Raw genomic sequence first — 19,281 nt, 5'->3', positions numbered from 1 at the left:
TTCCCCAGGAAGAATGATAAATGTTTTTTTATAAAATATTTGTTAATACTTTTAGCTATTTTATATCCATGAATGTAAGTTTATTAATAAAACACCATATTTCTGCCTTTTTATAAGGATATGAATTGTACATACAATCAATTTCAGACTCAACCAACAAAAAGCCTCTCAGAACAACATTTATATGTTGATTTTTTTCGCCTACTCATATCATCATTTTTTTACTCCTGGTTCTGTATGTTCATGTTCTGTTCTTTTGTAAACTTCATCTGTTTGTATGTTGTATACTCATTGCGTTTCAATAAAGTTCGATTTAAAAAAGGTACGTTCTAAACGAAGCTTCAGACGTCACTGATCACGTGACTCTGGCCAAACGAATCAAGCCTCGACACGGTGCTTCTGAAGCAGCGCGTTGATCTTTCTGACACACGCACCGGAGCGTCAGCTTCAAGCGGACCATCACTACGTCTCACATCTAAAGGTGTCAAGGTAACTTTGAACTGAGTTCAGTCAATCTGGAGTTTTTCCAAGTTTTCTGTTGCTCTCTGTGAGAGAAGAGCGTTAAAGGCGGGGCTCTCCAGAGTCCAGCAAAACAGGAAACCACAGCTGGGTGTGTGTAAGTGTGCAAACCAATAGAATGCATCGTGGTGGGGGGGGGGGCATCACGGGCAAGAAAAAAATAAAATAATCGGTCGTACCCATGCTTCCCCGACGTCATGCCAGCGCATATTGGGAAATTCGTAGGCACCGATCGGTTTTCTATCAGCCATTTGCTGGGAGTAAGGGCGCCCTCCGTTTGCGAGGTGCGCCTGCTGCTGGCGGCACAGGGAGGAGAGGGCAGGGCGGCGGGGAGTCTCTGGCTGGCTGGAGCGGCATCTAATAACCAACTCGCAAAACAAAATAAAAACAACAAACAGATATTATGATACAGACTTATAATCTGCACCCATGTTTTTTCTAAATTCTATAAAGTGAGCGCGAGAGCCCTCGGTGCGCCTGCGCGCTGCTGAAGTCAAAGTAAACTTTATTGTCATCTCCGCTACAGACAGTCCAGCATATAGAGAGACGAGACGACGAGGCTGCAGTTACAGCGGTGCAAGTAAACAAACAACAAATATAAGAAGAGTAAGAAAATAAATCTACACTTTAGGACTCGGGGTAAAGGATCAATAACAATTTAAATTTATAATTTACAGTTTGATGATTTAAAGTCTCACACAACCCGTCAAAAGGGGCGGGGCCGGCTGCTTCCAAGTAGAGCACATTTCATTGATAATGATGTAAATCCAAGCCCATCATGGATTCACGATCTGAATCCTGGGTTGTGTGAAATCCCAGAAATCAACCTTAGACAAAGTGAATCTGTGAACTAAGGTGTAGGTCTGTTAGGCAGGGCTGTGCAGAGAGGTTTAAAGGGGCGGGTGCTCAAAGTTAAAAAGGGGCACATTGAACCAGGCTGAATAACAACAACACACTTTCATCAAGAATCTAATATGGGCAACAAGACAAAGCAAACGTAGCCGATGCTTTACCTGATGGGTACAATGTTGCTATTGAGGGGTTGCTGTGGATAGTGCTGGAGGGCAGGCAGGGCTGGACTGGGACAAAAAATCGGCCCGGGCATTTTGACTGGAGACCAACCCACCAAAAATGTGACGTCATTCATGGATAAAACCGCAAAGGATTCTGGGAACTTTTGGCAAGAGGTACTTGCAGGCTTTCAATTGAACTCAGTTACACAGCGATAAAAAGAAACACAAAAAATGGCAAGAAGCTGCTGTATTATTAACTGCAATAGCCGGTGTTGTGCCAAAAAGTGATTGTCTGCCAAAAACTGATTTCCGGTATTTGCAAAGAAACTGATTGCTCGTATTTAAATTGCTATAAATAACTTGTTGGGCTATAATATGTGAAACATATGTCAAATGCATCCCTCATGGATGACACAAAGTCATACTGAGCTACAAACAACATTAGTGTAACAAGGTAGAAGCCGCAATCAGTCTGTGGCAGTGACTTTTATATAACCTTTATTTCTGCCGTAAAAAAAATCTAATTAACATTAAAAATGTATTTTGTAAGAAGTAGTTGGACAGCAGAAATGGCTGAAATATTACAATTATTTTTCCACTACTAATTAATTACCGTTGAGCTCAAAGGTTATATTAATACACGGTTAACGAATGTGTATTTATGACGACGATTTGTGAGACGAACAAAGGTAAACTTACCTTTGTTCGTACGATGGTCTTTCGGTGCATTTCAAGGTCCTCTACCCATCCGTCGGTAAACTGTACCTGGGCTTGTTGCAGTGACCTGAAGTTACTAAACTTCATGAGTGTATGCACTCACTCCAAGAACCGTATAATTATAAATCTGAGCGTGGTGAAAGTTGGGCAGCACGCTAACGTCTTTTGTCCCTCTGTGTGCTCGTAAGGGTCTGACCCTTTCACTCCTTTGATTTTTCCTCGTATCTTTTCTTTGTCTTTTCATCGAGTCTGTCTTTGTACGGACCGGCATTGTTCTCCGTCGTTTTGTACATACCTTTTTTGTGCGGCAAAGAAAAGACAAGAAGGTATTGGAACCGGAGAATGAACGTTTTGCGGTGCTGCAATTGCAAATGCTTGTATTTGATGCGGTACTTGGATTGTTTTGCCAGGAGTTCCCGGCATGCAATGCATTCCCAATGCACATGGCCTTGTCTAGATTCAGATGCTCTAAAACTCCGGAAAGCAAGTTTACAAAGTACTGCCCCGTGGATGCTTCGCACCTCACTATGGAGACAAGCCTCTCCTGCACAGACTCAGTAACATACCTGATGATTACTGAACACTGATCATAACCTGTGATGTCTTGGGTTGTGTCTAGCTGAACAGAAAACATCCCAGCTTTCTGGACATCACTGGCGATGCTCTCTTGAAGGAGATGGCCAAGTGCATCAATCACTGAGTTGACAGTTGTTTTGGAGAGTAGGGTGATGAGAGATCCTCTACCTCTTGATCCACTGGTCTGATGCAACTTCTTGCTTTTTTCAATGCAGTCATTCAAATGTTCTCCAAGGCACATATCATACTTGCCTAATAACACAATCAGTTCCAGAAAGTTACCATGATCGATGGTGTTATCACCTAAAGTGTATGCAGCCTCATTCTCCACATGCCTATAGCTGAGTCCCCTCTTCCCAAGTACTTTGATCACATCCACTATACGCTCTAAAACTTGCCGTCTCTTTTTCACTTGTGCTCTGTGAGCTGACAACTGACTGCCAGCAAACAAGCTCCTGATGTTGCCTTTTGAGCACCTTAAGAAAAAAGCTTCAGCACAGGTCTGGTGTGTAGTGCTCTTTTCATGCTCCTCTGTGCGCAGATGTATATGTCGCCAGTCACTCATGCCTGTTATAAATGTGCTGGTGTCAGTCAGCCTTGCAAATGCCAGACACACAAAGCAGAACAATAAATGGCGTTCTTTGCAATAAGTAAGCCACTTCCTGTTGGTGCCATCTTTACAGCTGAACACCCTCATCACAACTGCACTGCTACTGTTCTGCTGTGGGTGGTAATCTAAGAAGGCCTGTAATATGGCAGGTTCAGGGCGAGCAAAGTCATCGATGCCCTGGCTCTCTCTCTCCTGCTCTTCCATCTCTCTCCCCTGCTCTTCCATCTCTCTCCCCTGCTCTTCCATCTCTCTCTCTTGCTCTTCCATCTCTCTCCCCTGCTCTTCCATCTCTCTCTCTTGCTCTTCCATCTCTCTCTCCTGCTCTTCCATCTCTCTCTCTTGCTCTTCCATCTCTCTCCCCTGCTCTTCCATCTCTCTCTCTTGCTCTTCCATCTCTCTCTCCTGCTCTTCCATCTCTCTCTCTTGCTCTTCCATCTCTCTCTCTTGCTCTTCCATCTCTCTCTCCTGCTCTTCCATCTCTCTCTCCTGCTCTTCCATCTCTCTCTCTTGCTCTTCCATCTCTCTCTCTTACTCTTCCATCTCTCTCTCTTACTCTTCCATCTCTCTCTCTTACTCTTCCATCTCTCTTGCTCCATCTCTCTCTCTTGCTCTTCCATCTCTCTCTCTTGCTCTTCCATCTCTCTCTCCTGCTCTTCCATCTCTCTCTCCTGCTCTTCCAGCTCTCTCTCTTGCTCTTCCAGCTCTCTCTCTTGCTCTTCCATCTCTCTCTCCTGCTCTTCCATCTCTCTCTCTTGCTCTTCCAGCTCTCTCTCTTGCTCTTCCAGCTCTCTCTCTTGCCTCCCCTTTCCTTCATCCACCTGCTGGCCTCCACCACTTGCTGATCTTGCTAAATCTATGGAAGCTATGCCATAGCTACCACCAAACAATTCAGTAATTTTCACACATTTGGCAGCGTCTGCCTGAAGGGCTTGTTTCTTTTTGGCCCTAATTTTTTCGGCACCTCCTTTCCTTTTTTTGTTCTCCATTTTCTTTAGTTCGTCTATAAGATTGCTAAACAAGGGGGAGGGTGCATCCGACCTCCTCGGCTGTAATTGGTCCAGCCCAGAGTCGATCATGACCAATTGGCCAATCCAACACCTTTCATTGTTTATACCCTTCCCCAAAAAAAACCAAAAAATCGCCAGCGGCCCACCGGGCAAATGCCCGGTATGCCCGATGGCCAGTCCAGCTATGAGGGCAGGGCTGTGTTGGTCTGAGACTGTAGACAGTAAAAAGTCCACAGGAGAGATGGTAGCTGATTAAACAAGTGTCATGAGATAATAACAAAGTGCAAAGATTGGTGACAGCGCTTGGAACCATAAGGCAACAAAAAACTGTGAGAAATAATTTAGGCTCTGCCTGTGAATCACTCTTTGCTTCTCTTCTTCCTTCCATCCCATCATTTCATATATCACTCTGCACTTGCTATGTGAGAACAAGGCACAACTTGCTATTGCAATAAACTATAATCTAATTATCCACACCTAACAACTCTTGCACTTAATCTATAATAAAATGATGACAGAAAAATGTTATAGCCCTGCCTTTAGTAGCCTCACACAGCTCCTGCTGTTTCCTCCTCATGTCCTTACCAGCCATGTCTGCACAATGTTATATCATGAGTAATATTTTTTTTAAAAATCCATCTAAATAAAACACACACATGCACACACACACAGTGACACTTTAGACCTTCTTCAGAATACTGTATATACTATGGGCATCATGGTGCTGATCCAGAATCCTTACATTATTATTTATTACTAGAGCTACAATAATAAAGCAAAGAGGAGGGGGAAGTAATAAATATGAAATAATGTATTTATGATGATTCCATTTGTTTCACTATCCACTCTGTGCAGAGGCAAAGCTTATTACATTTTTAAACTGTAGAGATACAATCATTTTACTGCTGTAACATCCAACTTTTGTCTTATTTAAAATATAAATCTAATATAATCTGCTTCTTAATGTATGTTCTTTAAAATACAGCGTGTGTTTTTAATATATTATAATTATAATAATGCATAATTATGTGGACATGCATATTAGATCGTTTTTTAGTGAAATATAATCCCTCCAGAAAGGCAGGAAAAGCCCGGAAACTTACTTTAAAACTAAATATGTTCCCTAAAACGGTGACAGAGCTACAGACCCATGACAGCCTTACACAGGTAGCCAGCAGCTGTGACCAGCACTACCTGTGCAGTTAATAAAAGGACAGGTAATGTTTGTCGCGCTGTTGCACACACAGCACGCTCGTTTGTTTCAGTTCGTCAGTAGCAACAAGACAGCTTACCAACGTGTACGTAATAAGCTGATACTCCTGTGTGCTACACACTACAGTGTGCGCTGTACACCTACTTACTGGTTTTGTCGCATCAGTCTGTGTCTCTGAGTTAACTTGTGTTTCTCCTACAGCTCCGGACCGCTAAAAATGCGCGTGCTCTTTGTGAGCTCGTTCCCGGCTCGTAACCAGCGCGTTCTGCCGTCAAGGGCGATCATTGGTTAAATGTGATCATGTGACTGATGGAAGCCAGATCCTTTTATTTAGCAAAATGTGATTAATAGTTAAATATTATTGTTGAGGGGCACAGACAGGACTCCGCACGCACACACACATTAAAAAAAATAAAATAATAATTTTTTAAAAAAAAGTTGCCTCAACAAAAGGGCACCTTGGGCACCCATCAGGAAAGGGGCGGGTGCTCAAGCCCCTCTAGCCCCCCCCCTCTGCACGTGCCTGCTGTTAGGTTAATTGTGCTGATCCTCGGGTTGGGGGATTTGTGTTTGTACTGGAGCGCAAAATTCAAACCAATGGAAGATGGACAACAAAAGTTCAAAGCCATCAGGTGCTCAGGTTAGAAAAAAGAGAAAAGATGCAGGTAAGCAGACGTGTGATTGGATAATGGCAGGTCATCCTGAACCAATCAGACTAAACTCCAAACAATACATTATGTTACAGATTTTAATATTAATTAGTCATTGTTACTTGTTGATTTGTCCTTTTCTCATTGTGTGACGAATTATGACGACTGTTTGGTAGCTGTTATTGTCTCTCTCTCTCTCTTCATGTGTGTTTCTCTGGTGAAACAACAGTTTTGTGTTAATGTTAGGGCTGCACGATTTTGCATAAAATGAGAATCACGATGTTTTGGCTTAGAATTGAGATCATGATTCTCTCATAACAATAAATAAACATAAAACAACAAATGTCTCACGTTTTGTTGTTGCAGCAAAATGTTGTCCTGCTTGAAATTCCGTCTCCACCGTTGCTCGACGCTGCGTGTACAGAGCAGGTAGTGCAACAATAGAAAAATAGTTGCGGGACGGCACTGTGTAGCGTTTGTCTAGGGTGTTGATCGTTTTCCTAAATCCCTCGTTTTGCACAGTGTTGATGGAGCCATATCTTTGGTCAGGTGATAAGTGATAGCCTCCGTAATGTCTTTGTGCCTGCGGGAGTTCGACGTGTATAGGGAAGCGCTGTATAAGGTTCCCGTTATTGATGTTTGGGTGGTTGACCGGGACGGATTTTCTCCTGTCACTTTCTCGTCATCCCTGACGTGCTCTCCGTGGTTTTTTCCCTGCTAATTTTAGCATCACACGGCACAGCTTCTGTATCACGTGGTATAAGGCTCCGCCCTTGTCATTTGTTGAGCAGGAAGAGTGAGCGCTTGTTTTCATGCAGAGTACGTCCCGGATCAAAATGTGAAGTTTTACAAATCACCACTTCTTTAGTGAATATCATTTCAGTCTCAGACAATCTCGTTTCTCTTACAGAGGTTGAATGCACCTTCTGCGGATGGCGGTACCACACAGTGTGCGTGGACTTCCCCTGCACAGAAGGCAACTACAAATGCTGTGAATGCTAAATAAACAGAAACAAATGATCCCTGTTGTCTTTGCTTGATGATTGGTTTGAGTCTTGACAATCCACATTGCTGGCGTTGCATCTTTCAATGCCAGCAATGGCAGGTATCAGTGCTCAAAGCTTTTGTGTTTGTTTCCAACAAGTTGCCCACCTCGGGAAACAAAAATGTGTTCTTTTACTTGTCAGATGAACATATGAGACACTTTGACTCTTCAGTGCAGTGTGGAGCCTAACAAAGATCTGTTTTGTGTCCCAGCTGATCAGCAGGAGGAGGAGAGTCTGACGGAGCAGCAGAGGAACATTTTCAGCTACTTGGACTCAGCTCAGCCACTACAGAGGAAACAATGAGCTCAACACAGAAGGTGACAGACAGAGCAGGACCATATGACCAAAGATATTTATCACCATATACATTTGAACATTTGCCATAACGATGTAGCTGACGATAGAATTGACACCAGACAAAATACTTTACAGCTGCACAACTTTATTAAAAACCCATCAATGTATTTTCACTGAAACAAGCAGCTGTTGTTTATGTGCATTAAAGTTATATAAAAATGTAACCGTGCAAATGCAAATTGCTCGCTGACAGTTTAACCAAAAGGCGTTTCCAGTGGAAACTGGCCGACACATCCTGAGCATAACCATGTATAATATCCACTAAACTTCAGAAGAGGTTATACAGTCGTGGCCAAAAGGTTTGAGAATTGCATAAATATTGGAACCTGGAGAAGTTGCTGCTTAAGTTTTTATAATAGCATTTTGCCTGCACTCCAGAATGTTATGAGGAGTGATCAGATGAACTGCATCGTCCTTCTTTGCCATGAAAACGAACTTAATCCCCAAAAAGCCTTACCACTGCATTTCATTGCTGTCATCAAAGGACCTGCTGAGACCATTTCAGTGATCGTCTTCTTAACTCAGGTGAGAATGTTGGCGAGCACGAGGCTGGAGATCATCATGGCTGTATCCCGATTCAGGTTCTGCAGCTTTAAAGTCCTCAAGGGCCGCGTACTCAAAGACCGCTAAGGCCGAAGTGCGAGGCTCGTAGGCTCGTGAAATGGGACGTCTAGCCTCCGTCGCGCTGCCCAGGTTGCCTAGCAACCATGATACTAACAGCTGGAAACGTTTCATACAGCTTTGTTTGACAGAAATGAAGGAGAACATATTTAGTTCATTTGTTTCTACATGAGCTCTGTGTGATCTGATGAGTATCTGAGGCTGAGACCACAGGACTGTGAAACATGATTGTTGGGCTTCATTTCTGTGCTGAACAGTCGTTTAAGATTAGCTGTAAATAACAATTAGCTGATGTTGTTCATGAGACTAAAGTCAGTGTAAATATGATATGGCCAATATTATAGTTATTATATTAATCACTTCACTCACAGACAAGTATCTGTGACAGTGTGTATACAGATGTCTCATATATAAGAGACAAATTTTGTTCCTTCAGTATGTTGGCATTATTACATTTGGCTCAATGCTTACATATATGTGTAAAAGCAAATGTAGGAGGTGTGATAACTGTGTCTGATAGAATGAAGAGTAGACTGATATATGAAATATTCCTTTATTGGGTGAGAAAATCGGACCATGTCATAACTGCTTTAAGTCACACAGAATAGATATCAGAGCCTTAAACAGGCTGACTTCTGCTAAATGGGTCAAACTGGGCAGAAAGTCTACAAACACATAACATCCTTATAGAATATGATGTAACACTATAGATCAACTTAGCTCAGAATATATTAAATTCAATTTTATTTATATAGCGCTAAATCACAACAAAAGTCGCCTCAAGGCGCTTCATAGATACAGAGAAAAACCCAACAATCATATGACCCCCTATGAGCAGCACTTTGGCAACAGTGGGAAGGAAAAACTCCCTTTTAACAGGAAGAAACCTCCGGCAGAACCAGGCTCAGGGAGGGGCGGCCATCTGCTGTGACCGGTTGGGGTGAGAGAAGGAAGACAGGATAAAGACATGCTGTGGAAGAGAGACAGAGGTTAATAACAGATATGATTCAATGCAGAGAGGTCTATTAATACATAGTGAGTGAGAAAGGTGACTGGAAAGGAAAAACTCAATGCATCATGGGAATCCCCCGGCAGCCTACGTCTATTGCAGCATAACTAAGGGAGGATTCAGGGTCACCTGGTCCAGCCCTAACTATATGCTTTAGCAAAAAGGAAAGATTTAAGCCTAATCTTAAAAGTAGAGATGGTGTCTGTCTCCTGAATCCAAACTGGAAGCTGGTTCCACAGAAGAGGGGCCTGAAAACTGAAGGCTCTGCCTCCCATTCTACTTTTAAATACTCTAGGAACAACAAGTAGGCCTGCAGAGCGAGAGCGAAGTGCTCTAATAGGGTGATATGGTACTACAAGGTCATTAAGATAAGATGGGCCTGATTATTTAAGACCTTGTATGTGAGGAGCAGGATTTTGAATCCTGGATTTAACAGGAAGCCAATGATGGGAAGCCAAAACAGGAGAAATATGCTCTCTCTTTCTAGTCCCTGTCAGGACTCTTGCTGCAGCATTTTGGATCAGCTGAAGGCTTTTCAGCGAGTTTTTTGGACATCCTGATAATAATGAATTACAGTCGTCCAGCCTGGAAGTAATAAATGCATGAACTAGTTTTTCAGCGTCACTCTGAGACAGGATATTTCTAACTTTAGAGATGTTGCACAAATGGAAGAACGCAGTCTTACATATTTGTTTAATATGTGCGTTGAAGGACATGTCCTGGTCAAAAATGACTCCAAGGTTTCTCACAACGTTACTGGAGGCCAAGGTAATGCCATCCAGAGTAAGAATCTGCTTAGATACCATATTTCTAAGATTTTCAGGGCCGAGTACAATAACCTGTTTTATCTGAATTAAGAAGCAGAAAGTTAGCAGCCATCCAGGTCTTTATGTCTTTAAGACATTCTTGCAGTTTAACTCATTGGTGTGTGTTATCTGGCTTCATGGACAGATAGAGCTTGGTGTCATCAGCATAGCAGTGTAAATGTATGCTATGTCTTCTAATGATGCTGCCTAAGGGAAGCATGTATAATGTAAACAGAATTGGTCCTAGCACTGAACCCTGTGGAACTCCATAATTAACCTCAGTGTGTGAAGAGGACTCTCCATTTACATGCACAAATTGGAGTCTATTAGATAGATATGATACAAACCACTGCAGCGCAGTACCTGTAATACCTACAGCATGTTCTGATCGCTCTAATAGGATATTATGGTCGACAGTATCGAACGCTGAACTAAGGTCTAGCACATAGGTGTCAAACTCAAAATTTGGCCCGCAGCCTAATTACATTTGGCCCGCGAGGCCATACCAAATTACTATTAGAGCTGGCCCGCCGGTCTTATGCAGCGCATGTACTGCTAATACTACAACTCCCAGAATGCTCTGTTGGCGTTTTGGCGCGTCAGTCAGGACAGGACCCATTAACGCCCTCTCCTCTGTTTACTGTAGTCATAGCAACCGCATGAATACTGCCGCGCTACCTCTCCCAAAATGGCGAAAAGAAAGAACGAAAACAGGAGCTTCCTGGACAGGTGGGAGACAGAATATCTGTTTACCTATGTAAAAGACAGACCTGTTTGTCTTGTATGTGGAGCTCATGTGGCTTTAACCAAGGAGTACAACATTAGACGACACTATGAAACGAAACACCAAGAGAAGTACAAGGACCTGGACATGACTCAAAGGCGCCGGAAAGCAGAAGAGATGAAAAGAAGTTTTGTTTCACAACAGACTATGTTCAAAAAAGCCATATCACAAAGTGAGGCTGCTGTAAAGGCTAGTTTTGTTGTGGCAGCAGAGATCGCAAAATCAGCCCGGCCCTTCAGTGAGGGAGAGTTTGTGAAAAGTTGTATGATGAAAGTGTGCCCAGAGAAAAAGCAAGTATTTTCAAATGTTAGCCTGAGCAGAAACACAGTAGCTGATCGCACACGTGAACTTGCCAACAATCTAAATAACCAGCTGATGGAGAAGGGAAACAGTTTCGTTGCATTCTCCCTCGCTATGGATGAGAGCAGCGACGCCTCTGATACTGCCCAGCTTTCAGTCTTCATCCGCGGTGTGGACTCAACTCTCTGTGTTACGGAAGAACTTTTAGGATTAAAATCAATGCATGGAACAACCACAGGGAAGGAAATATTTGAAGAGGTTTCCAAATGTCTAACTGAAATGAAGTTGCCATGGGAAAAACTTGTGGGGTTAACGACAGATGGTGCACCAGCGATGTGTGGTCAAAGGAGCGGACTGGTGGGCAGGGTACGGGAGAAGATGCGAGCGGAGAACTGTGCAGGTGAGCTGACTGTTTATCACTGCATCATACATCAAGAATCACTTTGTGGCAAAGCCCTAAAGATGGAACATGTTATGACCGCAGTAACACGAGTAGTTAACTTTATAAGAGCCAAAGGTCTGAATCACCGCCAATTCAAATCTTTTCTTGAGGAGTGTGGTTCGGAATACGGAGACGTGCCGTATCACACGGAGGTGAGGTGGTTAAGCCGAGGGAAAGTACTGAACAGATGTTTCGAGCTACGCGAGGAAATATTTCAGTTTCTGGAAAGCAAAGGGCAAGACACAGCTGAGCTCAGGGAGCAAGAGTTTCTGTGTGAGCTGGCCTTTATGTGTGATATCACGAGCCATCTCGATGCGCTGAACCTGCAGCTTCAGGGACGGGGGCGTATCATCACAGATATGTACACTGCAGTGAGGGCTTTTAAAACGAAATTGTGCTTGTGGCAGAATCAGATGCTACAAGGAAACCTGGGCCATTTTCCCTGCTGCCAAACGATGAACATGCAAATCTCTACTGCTGTGTTCCCATGTGCACAGTTTGCTGAAAAACTCTGTGTACTCAGTACTGAGTTTACCTGGCGGTTTGCCGACTTTGACGCCCAGAAATGTCGATTTGAACTGCTCAGTAATCCTTTTGCAGTTGACGTGGCAAAAGCACCAACAAACCTCCAAATGGAGCTGATTGAACTCCAGTGTAGTGACACGCTGAAATCAAAGTATGATGCTGTGGGCGCTTCACAATTTCCACATTTCATCCCTGACACAATGCCTGGGCTCCGGACCCACGCTGCTCAGATGCTCTCCATGTTCGGCAGCACTTACCTATGTGAGCAACTATTCTCCTCAATGAAGATGGCCAAAACATCTCACAGGAGACGTCTGACCGATGAACACCTTCACTCGATCCTGAGGATTTCCTCAGCTCAGAGCCTGAGCCCAGACATTGAGGAACTAGCATCCAAGAAGAGATGCCAGGTGTCTGGCTTGGACGCATCAGAGTAGATCAGTGTGTAGCAAACTGAGCTATAATTACCATTTTCTTTGTGCAATTTGTCTTGCTACTCCCAGACATGGGCTTGAATGGTTTCACGTTTAATGATATTTTTATTAGTTAAGTGGTTTATTATTGTTATTTTATTTTTACATTTATTATTAGCCTGGGGAAAAAGTTTACTGCTAAAATTTAAATCAGAAGGCTGCAAATACAATTTTTACTTAAGAAATGCATTCCAGTGATATGTTATTTAATTGGAATTTCAATTTTGCATGTGTGCAATATTAAGTTATATATGTTTATATAAGTTATATATCGTTCAGTATTAAGCGTTTCTTATTCCATATTCAGTTTTTCAGCAAAACTTATTTGAGTCTGTAAGAAAAGGTTCCTTGTTATATTTGGAGGAAGATTTTTTTCAATAAATATTAACGTTGGCCCGCGACTTTGTTCCAGTTTTGAATTTTGGCCCACTGTGTATTTGAGTTTGACACCCCTGGTCTAGCAGGACAAGCACAGAGATGAGTCCACTGTCAGAGGCCATAAGAAGATCATTTGTAACCTTCACTAAAGCTGTTTCTGTGCTGTGCTGAGCTCTGAAACCTGACTGAAACTCTTCAAATAAACCATTCCTCTGCAGATGATCTGTTAGCTGTTTGACAACTACTCTTTCAAGGATGTTTGATATTAGAGCTGGGCGATATATCGAGTTTTTAAAAAATATCGATATATTTTTATACGAGATATAAGATGTGACAATATCCTTTATATCGATATAGTCTATGTTACATTATAATTATACCTGTGGAGCCGCAAGTTTGCCTCTCTTTCGTCCACTTTCGTCTTCACAACGTTACTCGGCCTCGCCTCTCCTTCACTGAACACAACTCCCCCTCCTCCCCCATTGCTTCACCTGCAGGAAGCGACAAGATGGACACGGCAAATCTCCATTAACGAGTTACTGCGCATCGACCCGTGTGTGGGGCTGGACGCCGTCAACGTGTTAGCTAGCTAACCACGCTAACGAGCTAACCACGCTAACGGCATGCAGCCCAGAGGTGGTGCACGGACTAAAATCCTTTCATTTTCTCAAAAGTTGACAGCGCGCCTTATATATGAATTCTGGTTGTGCTTGATGGCCACGAACCGATTTTATGTGGTACACAGAGCTCAGCAATCTGTCAAAAAATGTTTTAGTACAACTTTGGTAAGCTACGGAGCTGCACCGCTTGATGGATTGTCAGAGCATTACGGCTGAGCCTCGCGGAGTGATACGTACTGTGCTTCAACACAATATTACAATATTACCCTACTGTGTATAAGGACCATAAATGGCACCTGTTAAGAGACGTGGTTGCGAAGCGGATTTCAAACTCCAGGCTGTCAGTCACGCAGTACAAGTTGGGAACTGAGCAGCTGTGAAATCTGTCTTTGTTATTGTGCTCAGCGTCTTTTAGTTTACATTTTGACTGCACAATTGTGAGCTTTTTGTTATGCACAAAAACAACATTGTTTTCTTTTATTTATGGAGCATTATTATTTAATAAATGCTCATAATTTATTTTTGAGTAAATTTTATGTACATCTGCTCTATATATAGATATATATCTTATATCGCCAACAAGCTAAAAAATATCGAGATATGAATTTTGGGTCATATCGCCCAGCCCTATTTGATATGAAAGGAAGGTTGGAGATTGGCCTATAATTAGCTAAGACTGCTGGGTCTAGAGATGGCTTTTTGAGTAAAGGTTTAACTACAGCCAGCTTGAAGGCCTGTGGTACATAGCCGATCATTAGAGATAGGTTGATCATATTTAAGATCGAAGAATTAATTAATGGCAGGACTTCTTTGAGCAGTTTTGTAGGAATGGGGTCTAAAAGACACGTTGATGGTTTGGAGGAAGTAATTATTGAAGTTAACTCAGAAAGATCAATTGGAGAAAAAGAGTCTAACTTAACATCAATGGTACTAAGAGTAGCTGTAGATAATATTACATCTGTGGGATGATTATTGGTCATTTTTTCTCTAATGATAAAAATTTTATTTGTGAAGAAGTTCATGAAGTCATTACTAGTTAACGTTAAAGGGATGGTTGGCTCAAAAGAGCTCTGACTTTTTGTCAGCCTGGCTACAGAGCTGAAGAGAAACCTGGGGTTGTTCTTATTTTCTTCAATCAGTGATGAATAGTAAGATGTTCTGGCTTTGCGGAGGGCTTTCTTATAAAGCAACAAACTATTTCTCCAGGCTAAATGATGATCCTCTAAATTTGTGACACGCCATTTCCTCTCCAGCTTACGAGTCATCTGCTTTAGGGTAAGTGTTTGAGAATTATACCACGGAGTCACGTACTTCTGATTAGAGACCTTAGTTTTCACAGGAGCTACAGTATCCAGAGTCGTACGTAGTGAGGAGGTGAAATTATTAACAAGAAAATCGACCTCTGTTGGGGTAGCGTTCAGATAGCTGCTCTGCTCTGTGTTGGTACAGGGCATTGGAGATGATAACAGTGGGTGGATTATATTCTTAAACTTAGTTACAGCGCTTTCAGAAAGACATCTACTTTGAAAAAGTCTACTCTTCACCGCTGTGTAATCAATTATTGTAAATGTAAATGTTATCAGGAAATGATCAGACAGGAGAGGGTTTTCAGGAAACACTGTTAAATGTTCAGGTTCGATGCCATATGTTAAAACAAGATCTAGAGTGTGATTAAAGTGGTGGGTGGGTTCTTTTACATTTTGAGAGAAACCAATTGAGTCTAATAACAGATTAAATGCCATGTTGAGGCTGTCACTTTTAGCATCTACATGGAAGTTAAATCAATTTGTTGATCAATTATTAAGTCATGTACTAACAGAGACTTGGAGGAGAGAGACCTAATGTTTAATAATCCACATTTCACTGTTTTACTCTTTGGTTCAGATGTGGATACTGTATTGTTCTTTCTTTGTAATTGTTTATGTTTAAGTTGTTTGTTGCTGGTTTTTAGTTTGTTTTTTGTCTTTTTGGGAGCTGACACAGTCTCTATGGAGATGGGTTTTTGGGGGGGTAGCAGGAGGAGAGAAGCTGCAGAGAGCCGTGTAAGACTGCAACTCTGCTTCCTGGTCCCAACTCTGGATAGTCATATTTTGGGGGGTTTAATAAATTTGTCCATATTTCTAGAAATGAGAGCTGCTCCATCCAAAGTGGGATGGATGCCGTCTCTCCAAACAAGACCAGGTTTCCTCCAGAAGGTTTGCCAATTATCTATGAAGCCCACATCGTTTCTGGGACACCAATCAGACAGCCAGCAATTTAAGGAGAACATGCGGCTAAACATGTCACTCCTGGTCTGATTGGGGAGGGGACCAGAGAAAACTACAGAGTCCGACATTGTTTTGGCAAAGTTGCACACAGATTCAATATTGATTTTAGTGACCTCCGATTGGCGTAACCGGGTGTCATTACTGCCGACGTGAATTATGATTTTACTGAAATATACATAAAGCATATAAACAATTACAGCAATATGATGCAACAAACACAGCAGCTACTGATCCAAAATACTCAAAGCTTCATAGAACTGAAACCAACATTTATTTTAGCTCCATTCTGCTGCTGATACAGACTTTAGGTTTCTGAACATTAAACGTGTTGCTGCCTTTCATAGTGTGTAACTTGAAGGCCCTGAGTACTTTCTCCCACACTGGAAACACTGGGATGATCACATTATTTGAACATTACCTAATAAGACTGATTCAGCACAGACAGTTATGTTAAACTTTCCTAGCAGTCCTTCACAAACAGGGAACAGTCTGTCTATTCCCTCCATCTGTCAGCTGCTGCTGGCTCTTCCTCCTCCTCTTCCTCACACACTGCTGAGTTTGTCCTGGTGGATCATCAGGGCTGCAAAGCCTCACAGATGATGTGCAGCAGTGGCTCCCTCAGTCTGTCCTCACTCTGGACACTTGCAGTCGTCACACATGGAAATCAAATGTGTGATAAGCTGCAGGATTCAAACACAAGTGTAACTTATAAACACATGTTCATACTTTTATTCCACAATCAGAGAGAAAGAAACAGAGAGAGAGTGCAGGACAGACAGACAGGTGACAGTCTCAGGTGTACACACTGCTACACAACAGCACCAGAGAAGCAGGATTTAGTGTTTGTGTTATTACGAGTGTAAACAAGAAGAGTTCCAGATGGTGCAGTGGACACATGTGTGACTGCTGTGATTAAAGCATCTTTCTTTCAGCTTAACGAGTGAACCGTCAGCTCGTTCAAACACACGTTAAAGTGCGTTTGGCTCGACACCACCGAACAGAGGCAGCAATATAACACAGCTAACATTAACAGTGCAGTGGATCCTGCTTGTGCCGTGATGTTCAGGACTGCAAACCGAGCAGCATCACTGACTTTCAGCTTGTTGTGTTTGTGGATATATGACTGACTTTAATTATCCACAAAATCATCACATTCTCTGTCAGATTAAGGTCGACTATTGAACGGCGTATATTTTAAAGGCTTTAAAACCAAGTTAACACTGAAAGTACAAACATCACTAATGTCACATAACTCTGCCGACAAGGCATAGCTATGGCTATGAAATGCTCTTTGTGTATCACTTCTTCATTATGAAAGATGTCATTAATGCACTAGTAATGTCTCATCTGGAGTATTGTTCAATCATTTGGTCAGCAGCTAATAAGACAGATCTTAACAGACTTCAGTTAGTCCAGAATAAGGCGTCCAGATTAGTGTGAAGATGTTCATACTATACTAATATTGATAACATGCATAATAACCTTTCTTGGCTTCCTGTACAGGCTAAAATATTCTATGGCTTACTTGTAGTTCTAAAGAAAGCAATTCTGTTAAACACACCACATTTATTCTGCTCAGCTGCAGTATCCAGATGAAATACATCATCATATTACACAGTTTTCAACAAGCTGCAATTTAGTAAATGCTCGAGTTAAAAGTAACGTTTTGTAAAACTGTTACATTTAGAGCAACTTTTAAGTGGAATAAGTTGACTTAAAAAATTAGAGAATTATTCAAAACTTCAATGAACACTTAAAAGCCGATTTACAGAGCTTTTAGTTGTTGTAAATATTGTAAGACATGATTTGTTTTTGAAATTTGTGTAATGTGCCTCAGTGTTATTGATATTATTATTATTATTATTGATTGCTTATATTTGAACAATTGTGAAACCTCACTGTGGATGTAAGAGTGAAATTATGTGGATATCTTGAATCCACTTTATTGTGTAATATTTTATGTGAGTATTTGACGGAAGACGAGCAACATCTGTTGTGGAAGCTAACGGGGTTCCTTTAGAATAAACAAACATAGGATTTATTATCACTGAATAATTCTGTATAAATCTATACAAATTATAGAAATATGTAATAGGAAACAACAAAATAATCTAAATTATAAAATAATGTGTGTGTGTGTGTGTGTGTGTGTGTGTGTGTGTGTGTGTGTGTGTGTGTGTGTGTGTGTGCATGATTTTAGTGTTTGAACAGTCATGAATTATCTTTAACAGCAGGTTGGATGTAATGTGTTAGAACTACCAGCAGGTGGGGATAAGAGACCTTTAAGGTGTTTGGTGCCACGCTCCACCTTCAGGTTTAAAACTAGTGTTAATGGAGTTTGAAGGTTGAGTTTGTTCCACGACTGCATTTCACTCACTGCCTCTGTTTGTATCTCTGTCACTGCAGGACCAACATGGAGCCAGAAGTCAGCGCTCTCAGGAGGCGGACAAACCTCACAGAAGAAAGGGAGAGAAAAAACACACCTGTGACGAGTGTGGGAAGGGTTTTACTGTGAGGGCTAAACTAAAACGGCATCAGGTCATCCACACTGGAGAGAGACCGTTCAGCTGTGACTTGTGTGGAAAGTCTTTTTCCTTCAAGGTTTCCCTAAAACACACCAACTCATCCACAGTGGAGTTAAAGCGTACAGCTGTGATCAGTGTGGCAGAGCTTTTACTCACAGTAGCCACTTACAGAGACATCTAGTTACCCACTCTGGAATTAAGGCATACAGCTGTGATCAGTGTGGCAGAGCTTTTACTCACAGTAGCCACTTACAGAGGCATCTAGTTACCCACTCTGGAATTAAGGCATACAGCTGTGACATCTGTGGAAAAACTTTCAGCCAGAGAGGGAGCCGAAATACACACCTACGCATTCACACCAGACATGATGTGTACTGCTGTGAACAGTGTGGCAAAGAGTTTACAACAGACGCACACTTACAACAACACATGTTTACCCACACTGAGGAGAGACCTTATCAATGTGACCTGAGTCAGAAGACTTTTAAAGCTCCACATGACCTGAGACGACACCAACAGATCCACACCAGAAAGAGACTCTACAAGTGCAGCTACTGTGAGGTATGTATTTATATTGTTATCTTGTCATTTTAGCCTGACTGTTTGGAACAACTCTGCTCATTAAACTGTGTTAGCATGTTAGCAATTCTACTGCATGGAAAAGCAGCTCTGAGTGATTATTCAGATTTTCCTTTCAGTTATGATTTTAGTATTACTGTAGTATTATGGTGGTAGTATTGTAGTTATTGCAGCCCAGTAAACTGAGTGTGTTAACTGAAACAGTCAAATGTAGTTGGACGTCTGCAGAGATGCTCTTTATTTC

At 41.9% G+C, this 19,281-nt stretch overlaps 1 long non-coding RNA gene across 1 annotated transcript; it reads left to right on the top strand.

Annotated features, from left to right (window-relative positions):
• The first annotated feature begins 385 nt into the window (after nt 1-385).
• LOC309702504 lies at nt 386-18,918 on the top strand. Its single transcript, XR_014275566.1, has 3 exons — nt 386-489; nt 7,563-7,668; nt 18,340-18,918. It is a non-coding gene; the product is annotated as an uncharacterized lncRNA (long non-coding RNA).
• The last annotated feature ends 363 nt before the right edge of the window (nt 18,919-19,281 follow it).

Source organism: Aulonocara stuartgranti (genome assembly GCF_965226115.1).
Source record: "Aulonocara stuartgranti genome assembly, chromosome: 3".
NCBI classification, from domain to species: Eukaryota; Metazoa; Chordata; class Actinopteri; order Cichliformes; family Cichlidae; genus Aulonocara; species Aulonocara stuartgranti.
The sequence above is the reverse complement of the archived record's forward strand: the minus strand, read 5'-3'. Positions and strand labels throughout refer to the sequence as shown.